Here is a 13,943-nt window from a genome sequence, read left to right as displayed (position 1 = left end):
CCAGAAGCTTCCTGACCTCTTTAAAGGTAATAATGAATAATCAATACTATATTTGATCCTTTGCATGAAGGTATTGCAACAAATGGCACTAGATCTTTTGAAAGGAAGAATAACATTTTGATCTTACATTGTAAAATTGCCATGCTCAAGACTACCTCCTGGCTCATATGCTTAATTATGTAATGACATCCAGCTGGACTACAAAGGACTCTTGCAGAAAGCCAGGCTCCTCTGAGAATAAAGTGTCTGATAGGAAATGTTTAGACTCTGAGATTCTCTGACACAAAAAGATGTTTCTGAGGAGGATCCTATGTTGTATCATTTTTTACGGTGTTCTGCTTAGGACAGAGCAACCAAAACAAGCCCATTTTCAATACAAAAGATGCTGATTTTGGGAGGAGACAGAGGAGATTTCAGGTCCAGTTTCACCAACACATGAAGAAAATGCCATTCATTGGGAGATCCTCCCAAAGGCTATAGAAGTGACTTATATAAGGTCAAACTTACTTCCCTCCTTTCCCCTCATTCCTCCTTTCCCACCAATTATACTTTCCCTCCATTGTTATATTAGAACTGTCTTGTGAGACACAAAGGGTGAGTGACATCAGCTTGAGCTGCCCTCTCACTAGTCAAGGAAAGTCAAAATGTCTTTTGGCTATGGAATAAACTGTGTTGTGTTAGAGATGTCTGAGCACACATGGACTTATGAAACTGCATTTGGTATCCAACCGAGGCAAGGAGCCCTGCTGAATTCGGGAAGAAGTCCTGGAGAGGTGACTGCCTCCTTTCAGGATGTCAGGGTAATATTTAATTTCCTTTTTCTTTTCTCTCTCTCTCTCTTTTTTTTTTTTTTTTTTTTGGTGAAAACTCTGCATGCTTGTTTTAGAAATTAGGATCCTGGGATGCCTGCCACATTGGCTAATGTTTCAATCTGAATTACATGTGGGACTTGCATGTCTGTCTTGTCTTCTGGGTTGGGATATGTACATCTTTATTGGTTTATATAACAGTTGTCTCTTGTACATAATGAAGTGCTAAGAGAAACAGTATGTACAGCCTTGGGTCTGGAGCCTGAGACTATGATGTTTCACTAACAGTGCACCAAGGGCATACTACAACACAAAATCTCTAGTATTGATCCTGACATGGACCTCACACCATCCCTGCCAGTAGCAAAGTCCATTAGTAGAGCTCTGACTCCGGTTGTGTGTTGTATTAATGGCTGAAAGCTCTTCATTCAGTGAAGAAGCAGAGCAGCTTTGCTTCCCATCATTTTTGGCTGAGGACAAGGATTGACTGATGCTTCACAAGCAGCTACTTCACAGGTTCTCCAGATGAAGAATCTCGCTTTTATTATCTTTAATGTGACTAACGACTCTGTACTCTGTTTTTGAGGTACAGCAATTACTTGCAGGTGATTTTCTTTATTTTCTATTCATTGCGCTTGGCACTGACTAGCTGAAAATGAGAATGTACTGTTATGACTCTTGCAGATACTCCTAAATTCAAATCAAGACAGAAGAGTCTTTTAAGATGATCAGAGACCTACCATTTTCTTAAGTCTTAGGGATGGAAGGGCTGACACCAACTCTAATGGAGTCCTGTTAAATCAGGTTTCAAGCACGCTCTGCTCTCCAAGTCCTATCCCTCCCTTGAGTGAAGTTTGCATCCATACTGCCATTAGAAGCAAAAATGTATGGAGGGAGGTATTACATGATAAGAAACTATAGCACAGGAACAAGTCCTAATGTTGTACCAAAGCTCCTTGGAGTGGGCATGGACGTGTACGATGACTTCACTGAGTTGCCATTCTGGCACTGTTAGCTTGAACTATTTGTCCTTTCCAGCTCCTGTTCAGAGACAAAGGCTCCATAGCTATTACCACTCTTCACTGACAGTGCTGTAATCTAAGCTTTACTTTAGTCTTGCCCTTTTCTGTCACTTGATTCCAAAGTTATTCTTTCCTTCTATACAAACTAGATACAGAAAATTATCTATCCCAGTTCAATGGGATCTTCCAAAAGGCTATCTTCCTGAAGGACAGGTATGCAAGAAGAAAACATCATAATCATAGAAACAGAATTATGATAGAAGAAGAAGGAAATGTAAAAGATATTAGATAGCTAAGCTGTAATACTTCATAATCAAGCATTAGTTATCTCCTGATTCTGAATATGCTAGTTTTTTCTTGCTTTTCAGTAAACTCTCCTATTCACTGTTGGGCTTTGTGTGTGTATATGTGTGTATTTATATATGTTTGTATTTGTGTGTGTGTCTGTATATATGTATATACACATATATACACGTACATATATATAAATATACACACACTTGTGTGTGTGTAGGTATATAGGGAGATATATGCCACAGTTTGGTTTAAAGTAAATTTATAGTAGTTGTTGACAGCTGAAGCAATAAGAGGAGGGAAATTAATATATAAAGGAACAGAGTTCCTAAAGGTTCTACAAGACAACAATAAAGGAGCTTGTATTGTCTTTCTGTTTCATAGAAAAGCCCATGACTCTGCATCTAATAAACTCATGAAAGCTGGGACACCAAAGTGGTGGAATGCATTGACAATGAATGCAGCCCTCTTTCAACTGGTGATGGATTTTCTGTAGATGGTATCAGTAGGCACAGCAGAAATGAGATGCAGTGTATTCCTTCCCTGGAAAAGAGCTGCGGCTTCTGACTTCTGTGTCTGGAATTTTTTACTCTCTTTTGCTTGCTTTGCTAGTCTGGTGATGCTATCAACTTCACGAGAGCTTTTGTTTAGAGTTGTTTTTTCCCCCGCTCCCTCCATTTTCCCTCCACCCCCCACAAGCCCCAGTATTTCCTTTCATGCTTTGGCTGTATGTAAATGAAACTTTCTGACTGCCAAGAGCAAACTTATAAATAAGCATAACCAAAGCAAAACTTCATTTAAATGTTAAACAAAAACCCTGGTCTAACCCTAGCTCAGTCATGCCCTTTGGAGTTGTCAGGTTAGTAGCAGTGTGCTAGTTTTCCTGTATGTGGCAACCACAGTGACAGCAGTCTGGTACAGAAACATCCAGGAAGGTTTGAATTAGTCGAAATGCTGGTAGCAGTCAAGTTACGGCAATGCAGTACTCAGCACACAATTAGCCATACCTTTCCACGTAGGTTTGCTGAGCTCTGTGTTGACACAACTACTGTTGGTTTGCAGATAGTTTTTAAATCTAGCCTGGGCTACATACTAGCCTGCACTACACAGCAGCCACCATATGACTGCAATTTAGACATAACTTCAAGTACTGTCAGCAGCCTTGCACTGTAAGGGCCATGCTGTTCTCCCGTCTCCCAGGGGAGATCAGTGAAAAGGAGGCAAGGTCACAAAGTGGGACCACATCTTGGCCTGTGACCAGGGAGGATGTATACTGCAGTCCTTTTCAAGTAAGCTTGCTCGTAGAACCCGTTTAAAATCTCTGTAAGTCCAGATTCAAAGACTCAGTTATGATTAAGGCCCTGTCTACTGTCTGTTAAAGACTTCCACTGACTAAGTGGGCAGCTGGAAGAGTCTGAAAAGCCAGAGTCTGCAAGCAAATAGTACTCTTCCATGGATGATACCTTTAATTCCAATATTTACATTCTAAATCACTATTCAACCATTTAAAGGCTCTGCCCAGATGGCTCTACCTGGCTTGAAAGACTCTTTCCCAACAGATAGCCTTTCCCTTTTCTGTGATTAACGGTCAAAAAACGTATCAAGCTTTTCTCCCATGTTGCCTAGTCATGTCTCTCAAATCCTACTTGGACTAAAAAAATTAGCAAACAATGTACTAAAGACAAGATTTTCAGTAAATAAAAATGTATTTTATAAGAAAAGGGCTGAAAGAGTTAAAAAAGTAAAACAGAGTCCATTCCAAGCCTTTAGATTTTGAAAACATTGATGAAATTAGTTTTTCACTGTTTTACCAGCACTACTTTCAAGCTTCCTTCCCACGCTGTTGTGCAAGTTACTTGCAGAGTGCTCAGGGATACAAATCTTCACCAAGCCCGACTCCTAGTTTCTCTGACAAATGCTCATGCTGTGAAAGAAGAGGCATTCAGCTGCCCTGGATTGAGCAGGCTGTCAGACATCCCCAGAGAAGTCACCATGAAAAGAAGCTTCTTCAAAACTTTGTTTAAAGTGAGGGCTGTTAATCAAGGCCTTCGTGCTCTCATTAGAGAGGGGAGGAACCATTTAAAGTCAGGAAGCTGCAGTATATGAAAGTCATGAAATTGAAATGAACGCATCTTTTGCCAGCTGGTTTCACACCCCCAGTTGGCAATCCACAAAGGTTTAGAGGAGGAATTAAATCCATTTTTCAGCAGAAATAACTATTTTTGTGATTATCATATAGATTCCATGAGCTACACTTTGGTCCTATCAAGACAGGCAGGCAGCTGCATGAGAGGTGGAAAGAGAGAAAATGATTGAGATGAAATCACCACCAACAGCTACTGCAGGCAGGAAGGCAGCGTTGGATCCCAGCCACAATACTTCTGCAACCTGGTTTGAATGGGCCTGATGGGATGCCATAATGTAACCTACACTGAACAAGGTATGTGGAAAGCTGTCTGACATGGGGCTCTATTTCAAAGAAAAAAATACAGATTCCTTCCAGGCTTTAATTGCTTTTATTTTACTTGTTTGGCTCTTGGGGATAAGATTGCCTTCAATAAAATGAGATTTAAAAAGTAGAGTGAAATAACACTCTAAACCAGAGTCAAGTGAGAAGAGCTTGGAGAAGAAAGGGTTTTTCTCAGTGTCAGTCTTTAAACCAGCTGAAAGGCCTGAATGAAATGGGTGACAGAAGTTTCTTATCGCTGTATGGAGTACAGTTCTGTTCTTATTTGGGTTGGTGGGGTTTTTTTCCCAAAATCACTGGCCTTCTAAGTCCATTAAGTGTTATTAGGGTGGAAGTGATTTTGGTCAGGAGATTGCTGCCTTACTTCAGAACCGACGACTCATTTCCCACCTTTATCAGGTCTGGGCGCAATCTTACCCTCCAAGCACAAATGCTGCAACTGAGTTTCCAGCTGCAGAGCAAATCTGTTTTGTGTATCAAAGGTCAGGATCAAGTCCTCAGCTGTGAACTGCAGGAGTATAAATACTTTCTGGCAATTGGACTTTTGTTGTCTGGTGTATGTTCCTAGCCAACAATTGTGGCGCCTGCTGTTTCTGATAGCAATTTCCCCATCCCCTTTTGGATTACTGGAAATTCATCCCTGTGCAAAGAGCACATGTATCTCTTGAAGTCCCAATTTATGTCCCATTGTGATTATTTAAGAAGTGCCTGGGAGCCTTGTAGGGACTCAGCCTGGGATGAACTAAAGATTAGTTTCTATTTACTGCAAAGTACCAGAAAGTGTCATAGCCAAACATCCCTGGCAGGAAAGCAGAGAACAGCTAACTGTAGCACTCTAGCTACCTCGCCACTGGTGTGACCTGAGTGCTCAGAACGGCTCTGGCTGCACACACAGGTGGAAGGTCAGTGTATTTCCATGTTAAAACAGAGAAAAGGGAGGCTGAGAAGGACAGAATAAAATAGGTGACCCTTTTGAGCTCTCTTAAAAACTATGCTAATTTAGACAGCAAAAAGTGAGGAGGACTGTCCATAAACTTTAGGCGTTGGTTTAGCGGTTACTAAATGTTAGGGAGAAAAATTGCTTTTCTGTCTAGAAGATGGCATGTCAGTTCTTGAAGGCTTACTAACAAGACTCCCTTGTACCACTCCATTCCTCAAAAGATCCCACCTGTGAATATTTGTTATGTTGTGAAATAGAAATAAAAATGGGCAGGTCACGGTTTTAGAGACTGGGTTTAGAGACTTTTTTTTAACTCTGTCTAGAAGACTCCACTGATTTATCCCGCAAAAGTGGAAAGCAATATCCGCAGTCTCTTGTTGTTTGCGAGTTATTGAATACTATACAAAAACTGCAGATCAGTAGTACACAACCTTTTCAGAACCCATGTGTCATTCTGACAACTTTCCAGGACCAAGGGGGGCAGACTTAATCTGCATACATATTAACATAAATTTACATAGGAATTGAATCAGAGATGAATGTGCGCAGTTGTTATTATTGTGTATTTACAATAAACTTCACTGTAAGTGTTGACAGCACTTCACAAAACAGAGAGGAAGACAAAACATTCTTTGCGAGTCAAAGAGAAAATGAAGCACCATTTTCCTGAAAATGGTTCCTCATGTCTTCCCAAAAATTAGATGTGGCCACAGTCATCAAGGAATGCAGCTTGGAGTCTGTCAGATGGCTACTGCATTTGCATGAATGGCAAAATAAATCTGATCTTCCACAGAGAGGAACGTGCTGTGGTCTGTGTTTGGAGGGACTGATTTTTTTTCCAGGGATGGAGATAAGGATTCTGGAATTTCTGTGCCCTCCTCTAACATTGTATCCCAACACCTACTTTTTTACTGATCTACATGAGTTCCACCTCTCTGAGATCTGTACAGAAAGAGGAAAAGTTTCACTTATGTTTCTGTCTACTTGCTGATTAACTGTTTACCCACTGGAGCTGGCATTTATGTGGTGAGTTCTGAGCCTGTGCTGCAAGAGGGGTTGCAACACTGCTGCAGATTCGAGGGCAAGACAAGGAAAATTTGCTGTCTCCCAGTGTGGTCAGTCAGTGGTGCACAGCAGGATTACAAGTACAACTATTTCATGCTATTTTATTCCAAAAGAAAGGAGCCCCTCTGAAAAGACCTTGAAATAGATTGCTTTTGGTGTGGAGCAGAAGGAAAAACAATATTCTAAGGTTGATTTTTTTCAAAAATTAATCAGTAGTGGGCATTGACATTTAATAAAATGGCCTGTAGCATCCCTGGCCATAGAAGATCCTGGGAAAAACTCCAAACTGCCAACACAATTGCTGGATAAGCCAGCCTAAGGGACCTGGAGGGTGCTGCCAGAAGAAATATCCCCTTTAACTTTCAGCCACGGTGATGCTGTGCATTCATTACCAAAGAGGTGGAAGAACAGCATGATGTACTCTGAATAAATTGCTCAATATACTTGTTTAGATCTTGGAGTTAACTCTTATTTAGACTGCTATACTCAATGCCTTTTCTCTTGACAAAGTGAAGAATAATAAGGAAAAGGATGTACGTGACCAGCACAGGTGTCTCTGTACTGTTTTGGGGCATCATGTTGTTCAGGATAGGGAGGGAAATGAATTAAACCTTAAAAACATACACCTGCCAGTTCAGATAAATCTGATGTAGACCCAGGGTTGAATGTGGCAGCTCAGGAAATGTCTTGTTGAGAAGTAAGTGGATCACAACAATGGTTTGAGGGTCAGATGTGGTACAGGTATAAATCAGAGTAAGCCCCTGCAGCCTTTACAGGAAATGTACCACTGTGGGAGCCCGGTGTTGTTCAGAACGTCTTTTGGCAAGTCTGACCTCCCTTAGGACCTTGGGAATGAGAGAAAAGTGGCTGTGAGTTGGGGCTCACAGTCCCAAGCAGTTTGCCATGGCAGCTTAACTAGTCACCCTGCATCAGCTACTGCTCATACGCGAGCTCCTAGCCTGTGGCGAGTACAAAGTAATGCAATTTATCCTAATCTTTTTTGACTCTGAGTTATCTCCGTGAGCCTATGTCTGAAGAGGAGAGGGGAACACTGGCCTTTTTAGATACTTCTCCAGTGGGCCCAACCTCAGGCTGTAACTGCACCTACAGGAACAGGAGGCTGATACAGTAGCACATGTCTCTTTGTCAAGTTTTTCCGGGCTGTTTGGTTCAAAAGCTCATCTTTTATACTGCATGAGTCACTTTGCTATTGGCACTCTAAAACAGGAGAATGAAATAATCCTTCTGCAAATCTTGGGACAATTATTGGCCATCCTAAAACATGTTCATGCCTTATGTCTGAACAAAAAATCATAAATAATGTTATCCCTGTGAATCAGAGTAACCCAACTCAGGGCTTTTGCTTACAAATCATCTCATAAATTATTCAGCCAGTTCCAATTTTGGGTGACTTGTTGAAGTGAATCTGGGTCATAAATTGATATATCCTAAATTGGGCCAGTGACAGGGTGGATTATATAAGGACTTTCACTGCAGAGCCCCAGGTCCTATCCCCTGCTGCAATAAATACTTAGGTTTTTTATGGAGTATGGAATAAATCCAAGACACTGGGAAAGCTTTGGTTTAAAATACACTATAGCCTAGTAGTTAGAGATGTTTCCTGGGAGAGGCAGGCTCAGTTCTCTGGTCTAACTCAGGCAGAAGAGGGAGCTGAAACTCATCTCCAGCCTCCCAAGGGACAGATCCAGCTGCTGATAGATGGGAAGGTGGTCATGTTCCCTCCAGGTGCTTTCTGTGAGGCACCCACCTACGAGACAAGTTCTGGGAACACAAAAGTCAGGCAGAGGAATGCTTCATTTGTGAAAGTGCAGCTACAAGCATCAAGCTCCTTAGAGCCAGTGTAATGCACATCTCCAGCAACTGAAATGTAAGGTAATTCCGTCGTGTAACGTTAAGCATCTGTAGACTTAGTTGACGAAATGGAAGAAGTTTTGAAGATCTACATTTGAATTCAGGTGCCTAACATGGCAGCCCGTTACTTTAGTCTATTTAGGAGTTTGGGATCATGTGCTTTTATGTTTACTATAATCTTTTCAGCTCTTTCCCCAGATTGCTATTTTGAGCTAACCTCGGTACCCACAGAGGGCTCCATGACCCATCCACCGACTGCTGAGTTTGCTATGAGACTAACTGCAACTCTGAGCCTGGTTTTCCCTCCCATCTGGCAGCAAAAATGAACTGCTGCTGACTGAATGACCACTGATTCTCTTGGAAGGAGAGCTATGCGAACAGCAACAGCCAACTCTGTCACCATTTGTGAGGATTTGTAGCTTGGGCCCTGAGACATCTGGCTGAGATATTTACGCAGTCCCGTATTGCACTCACTGAGGCTCTGCGTTCACATCTGGAGTCTAGACTGAGTGACTCTATGGGCTGGCCTTGAAGCCTCCGAACAGCTCATGTCCCCCTTGTTCTCTCTCTTTGTCTTTTTATTGCTTTATTGGTTTATTTATTTGCTGTAGGTGCTTCTATCTCATCTCCTCAGACATTCCTCTCACAGCCACTTGAGAGCTTCGGTAAGGAAAGGCAGTGACTGAAAGAGACCAGGTAAAAGCAGACCAGACAGGTAGGGGAAAAAGGCTGTGTCGTGGCGAGGCTTTGATCGTGTGGTTATGGTAATGGGGGATGCCTGGTGTTTGATTACGCTGTTTCTTCTGAGTACTACAGCCGTGATTGTGGGAAATGACGGTGCTGAGCTGCAGGGTTTGCATTCAACACACATGATGGGGAGCAGGGGTTTCTGTAAGCTGTGAGAGGTGGCCACGTGGCTGAGCCAGGCAGGAGCTGAGCTGCCCACTGCCCTGGGTCAGATCCATCAGCCAGCTGCAGGTACAACCTGGGTCATCACAGAGCTGTTCTGCCTCAAGTTGGTTGGAGTTGGTCCCTGTTCATTGTCCCGCTTTGAGGATGAGGTGCAGGGGGTCAAAGCCTAAAGACAGGACACAGTGGTGGAGATCTGAGGTATCTGAGACATCAACACAGGGCTGGTAGGTGCATCACAAGTCCCGTGGGAGAGACTTTGGGCATCCAAAAGAGGCATCCGGGTTTAGGAAATTAATCTTGCCAGTTAGTCATACATCTTTGTGCTTAGTTGTGTATTGTTTTGAACATGGGATGCTAAGAGCTTTAGCCCTGTGCTGGTGCTGTACTTCCATGACGGTTGAACTCCTGCTTGATCTGACACTGTTCCTAGCAGCATCGGCAGCTGCTGCTGCTGCCTGCACCGGGAGCAAATCTTCCTGAATGTCGCTGTCCTTATTCCCAGCCTCTCATCTTTCCCTTGGGCCTTTTGTCTGTTAGTTCCACTTGCTCCTCTGCCTGTCCCATGTTCTTCTTGTAACAGTTTTCCTTTGTTTTAGATTTCCTGGTTGCCTAACAGCCCTGTCTGCCACTGCTGAAGAAATACTGCTAGGGAGTCAAGGGCTAAGTATTGCTGACAACAGTGGGGTTATGACCTGGAAATGTAGTGGAGAAGCTGAATGGGCTAATAGTGAAAATGTATGCAGTGCTTGAAAAGATGGGTACTATGGATGTACCTGTTTACGTAGGTAGATCCGTATGTATTTGGATATAGATAAGCCAGAATCTACATTACGAGAATGTCACAAACCCTAGAAATTCAGGCACTGAAATGCAGTTCGATTCACCCTTTAAAGAAGGCTAAAAAGAGATTTCTCTGTGCACACAAAGTAGCCAGCAACAGCATGATGGCAGTTCTAAGTAAAGGGCCTTAATCAGAGTATATAAAAAGACTGGAATGATGTTTGAACAACATGTCCAGCTCCCAAGCATTGTCTCTTTCCTGCTATCAATGACACCCATTGTGCAATAACAACATTTGCACAGAGATACGTCCTGTTTTGTGCACGGAGAATATACTGAAGCAGCCATAGGGCTGCACTAGCCTTGGCTAGAAAAGTCCCCAAGGGCCCGTCTGCCAGCTGCTGACTGATGTAGAGCTGCTGCTGCTGATAATAGGGTACGTGTGCTGGCTTTGAGCTGAACTAGGCAATCTGGGGCACAGTCAGATGTGCTCAACAAGGATCAAGTTCAAACCTGTTTAAGAAGTTAGTTCCCGTCAGTGGTGATTTAAGCTAAGTAGTTTTGCTGTGTATTGGAAAGGACGAGGAATGTTCACACAGTCAGCTACTTCATCTTGGCTGTCACAGTGGTGATTTCAACACAGCCAGGGGAGTCAGAAAGACAACAAACAGCTGAGATCTGTGACATCCTAAATCACGCAGACACAAGCTGCTAAAGGTGTATTTCCATTAGAAGTTTGCCTGCTTGTACATAGCAGAATTATGCTACGTAATTCACTCTCTCTTTCCGCGTAGTTGAAATCACGAGGTGCCTAGGCTTCTTTGAAGGTGTAGATCATTGTTCCACACTGGAAACGGCTGTTGTTGGTTGAACATTGCTGATACGTTCAGGAGCTCAACTGCAGCAGGCAAAATGTCATTGTGGGTGAGGCTAGGAAACACAGATTTTTGCTGTAGAGATTGACGTATCATCATTGGAGAGCAAACGTAAATTCCCCCACTCTACTAAATGCTCTCACCGGAGAGGAAATTAAAAAATAATCACTGCAAGATTCAAGAAACATAAATACACTAATAATTAGGCAAAAGAGGATTGTACATGACATCTGTGTTAATGTCACCCAACTTTATGATCAGCCACGTTCCTTCTAGGAATATCCCACATGTGCTAAGCAGGATATACTTTTGTGTGAATACTGTTTCACACCATCCGGTATCACAGAGATCAGCTATATTGTTTTCCAGGCTTGGGAGCCAGAGTTGGCCTTGTATCAGAACAGTCATATTGTGAAGTTGCTGAGTATAGCTCTGCTATGTTTCCCAAAGTTATTCAGTTCCTTCACCATAAGACCATGCGTTGCACAGCAGGAAACACAACTAAAGATCTTCCTGGGGATTGTCGCCTCCTGGAATTATTAATGCCACATTCATTCTGATGGAGAAACTGAGTTCTGGAGCAGCGGTTCAGCTGTAACTATTCAGCTTTTTCCTGAGAGATGCCCAGTGAGGGCACCTTCAGGCAGATCCACGAAAATATATAAGCCCTAGGTAGGCCCCTGAGCTATAAATAAAACCCAATGTTGAGATTCCTGCTGGTTGTGTCAACAGGAGTTTAGATATCAAAAAAAAAAAAAAAAAAAAAAGAAAGAAAGAAAAGCAAAAGCACAGTAATTAAGTACTTTCCTGGCTTGGACAAACTGTAGTTGAAACAAAGATGACTTCTTTCTGGAGTAAATTGTTTTGTCCGCTAAGTGATCACTTTATAGTGAAATGGCAGGCGAAGAAATACAAGGAAAATGGTTTAAATCTTGTTACCTTGGTAAAGATCCCACTGACCACAATAGTATTTTACCTTTGCATGGATTAAGAGAACAGCAGGATCTGAACAGCTGGTCACATAGTTGAGTTGTTGGTATTTCTAAACCTCTAATAAGGCAGTGCTGAATACAAATATCTTATAATCTGAATACAGAGATCTTACAACATCACTCAAGGCTTCTTGAAGGCAATGCATATAACATACGAATGGAAGCTGTAATCTATAATGCCACAAATCCTTTATGAGGATTATCTCTGTTATCTCATCTGACATCAGAGAATTACATGTAATATAGACACATAAATGGCTTAGTCACAGAAAGGTCCTTTAGAAAAAGGTAGGGGAAAGGAAGTTTTGTTTGTTTCTAAGCTGGGGAGAAGAGGGAAAGCTCTGGAAATGACAAGTGCATTGGAGCTAAAGTCCTGTTTGGGTTCACTGCAGAGATCTTACTTGGGAGAATTAGGCGACGGAACTGAGTCCCCAGTGTCTTGATTTGCATGTAGTCATTTACAGCCATGCAAAGGGTGGATGCCATACATGCTTGTACCTCCATTTCCCTCTAGCTAGGTTCAGCCAGTCTGCATGAGTGTCAGGGACTATGGAAAGTGTAAGACAATCAATGATTAAACCCTGTAGCTCCACATTGGCCAAACAGAAGCCTTAGATTTAAATAACTTGAGCTCAGGATAGGATTGTTTGAATTATGAGGGTCAGTTGCATAGCTAAACAGAAGATTTACTCATTGCAGAGCCAGCCTGGATTCATCTTTGGTAGTTCTCTCCTACTGCCTTCACTTATTTTTCTTTATAGGACCCTGCTGGTTTCTTCAAAGAGAAAACTGATAAAGTATGATGCAGTTTCCCTGCTGTCTGTGACTTTCCTTATGCCTCTTACCTATCTTGTCTCTTTTTCCATCCAGATGAATGAGATTCTAACCTAGCCTTGTACACTTGCTCTAGTTACCTTATTCCCCTCTCCTTCACACCTGTGTATCACCCTATTTTTCTTCTTAAAATCTCTGGCTCTTTTTCATTAACAATAAAGCAGATTTGGTCTTTCCCTTCTTAGAAATTCTTATCTATCAGCATCCCTTCCCTCTCCAGTTACCAACCAATTACTAACTCTTTCCTTCCTTTCATCTCTAATTGCACCTCTGACAGCACTGAATGTGTTGTTTATTGCCTACAAGCCAATGTCAGAGGTGCTGTCTTAGACCCTCTCCAGTCCAGCCTCTACACTTCTCATTCATCTCAAACCACTCTCACCAAGCTCTCTAATGATGGTAGGACAAAAGGAAAAGAAGGGAAAGGACATGTTGGCATACCTTGCAATTTTAAATACCTATTTTGAATTCCCCTGTTTTGGGAACTGATTAAAACCCCACTAAAATTAATGAAGTCTTTCCATTGATGTAACGATCCTTAGACCAGTACCAGCAAAATCATACATTATGTAAGTCAGGGTTCAAGAAGGAATTCCAGTATTTTCATTCATAGATGGCTCATTTCCTGTAGCTTTCACACTGTCCTTTCCACTCCACTGACCTCTGTCTGATCGTATACAATCTCCTTTATATTCCCTCTTACAGGATAAGTAGTTGGATGTGCATAGAAGAATGTTCCATTTTCTGAAAGAATTTCTTGGATTCCCTGAAGAGATTAGTACAAAATTTTAATTAGGGGCATTGGCAGAGTTCCCAAATGCTGGTATATTAGGCTGTGGTTTTCATTTTCATCACCCGTTTTGGTTCCTATACAATGCATAGGATTTCTGATGAGTAGTTTACTTTAAATGATGTACATTTTGTTCCTCCAGTTTTTGTCCATCCCGTTGATACAGATGAGTCATGATTAGCAGCAAAGTCTTGTCTTTTCCTTCCAAAGACTGGGGAAGTTGCCCAATATTCTGAGGACAATTGTCCAAAAGATGTCAGAGTTTGAAGTGACCAGTAAAATTTCCACTAA

At 42.1% G+C, this 13,943-nt stretch overlaps 1 long non-coding RNA gene across 1 annotated transcript in view; it reads left to right on the top strand.

Annotated features, from left to right (window-relative positions):
* Positions 1-13,943, top strand: part of LOC138690338 (uncharacterized) — a 53,000-nt gene that overhangs the window by 24,306 nt on the left and 14,751 nt on the right. Inside the window, exon 4 of the long non-coding RNA XR_011329182.1 lies at positions 4,365-4,565. This is a non-coding gene — a long non-coding RNA (uncharacterized lncRNA). The remainder of the gene's footprint in view (positions 1-4,364; positions 4,566-13,943) is intronic.

The sequence above is a fragment of the Haliaeetus albicilla genome, chromosome 21 (assembly GCF_947461875.1).
Source record: "Haliaeetus albicilla chromosome 21, bHalAlb1.1, whole genome shotgun sequence".
NCBI classification, from domain to species: domain Eukaryota; kingdom Metazoa; phylum Chordata; class Aves; order Accipitriformes; family Accipitridae; genus Haliaeetus; species Haliaeetus albicilla.
The sequence above is the reverse complement of the archived record's forward strand: the minus strand, read 5'-3'. Positions and strand labels throughout refer to the sequence as shown.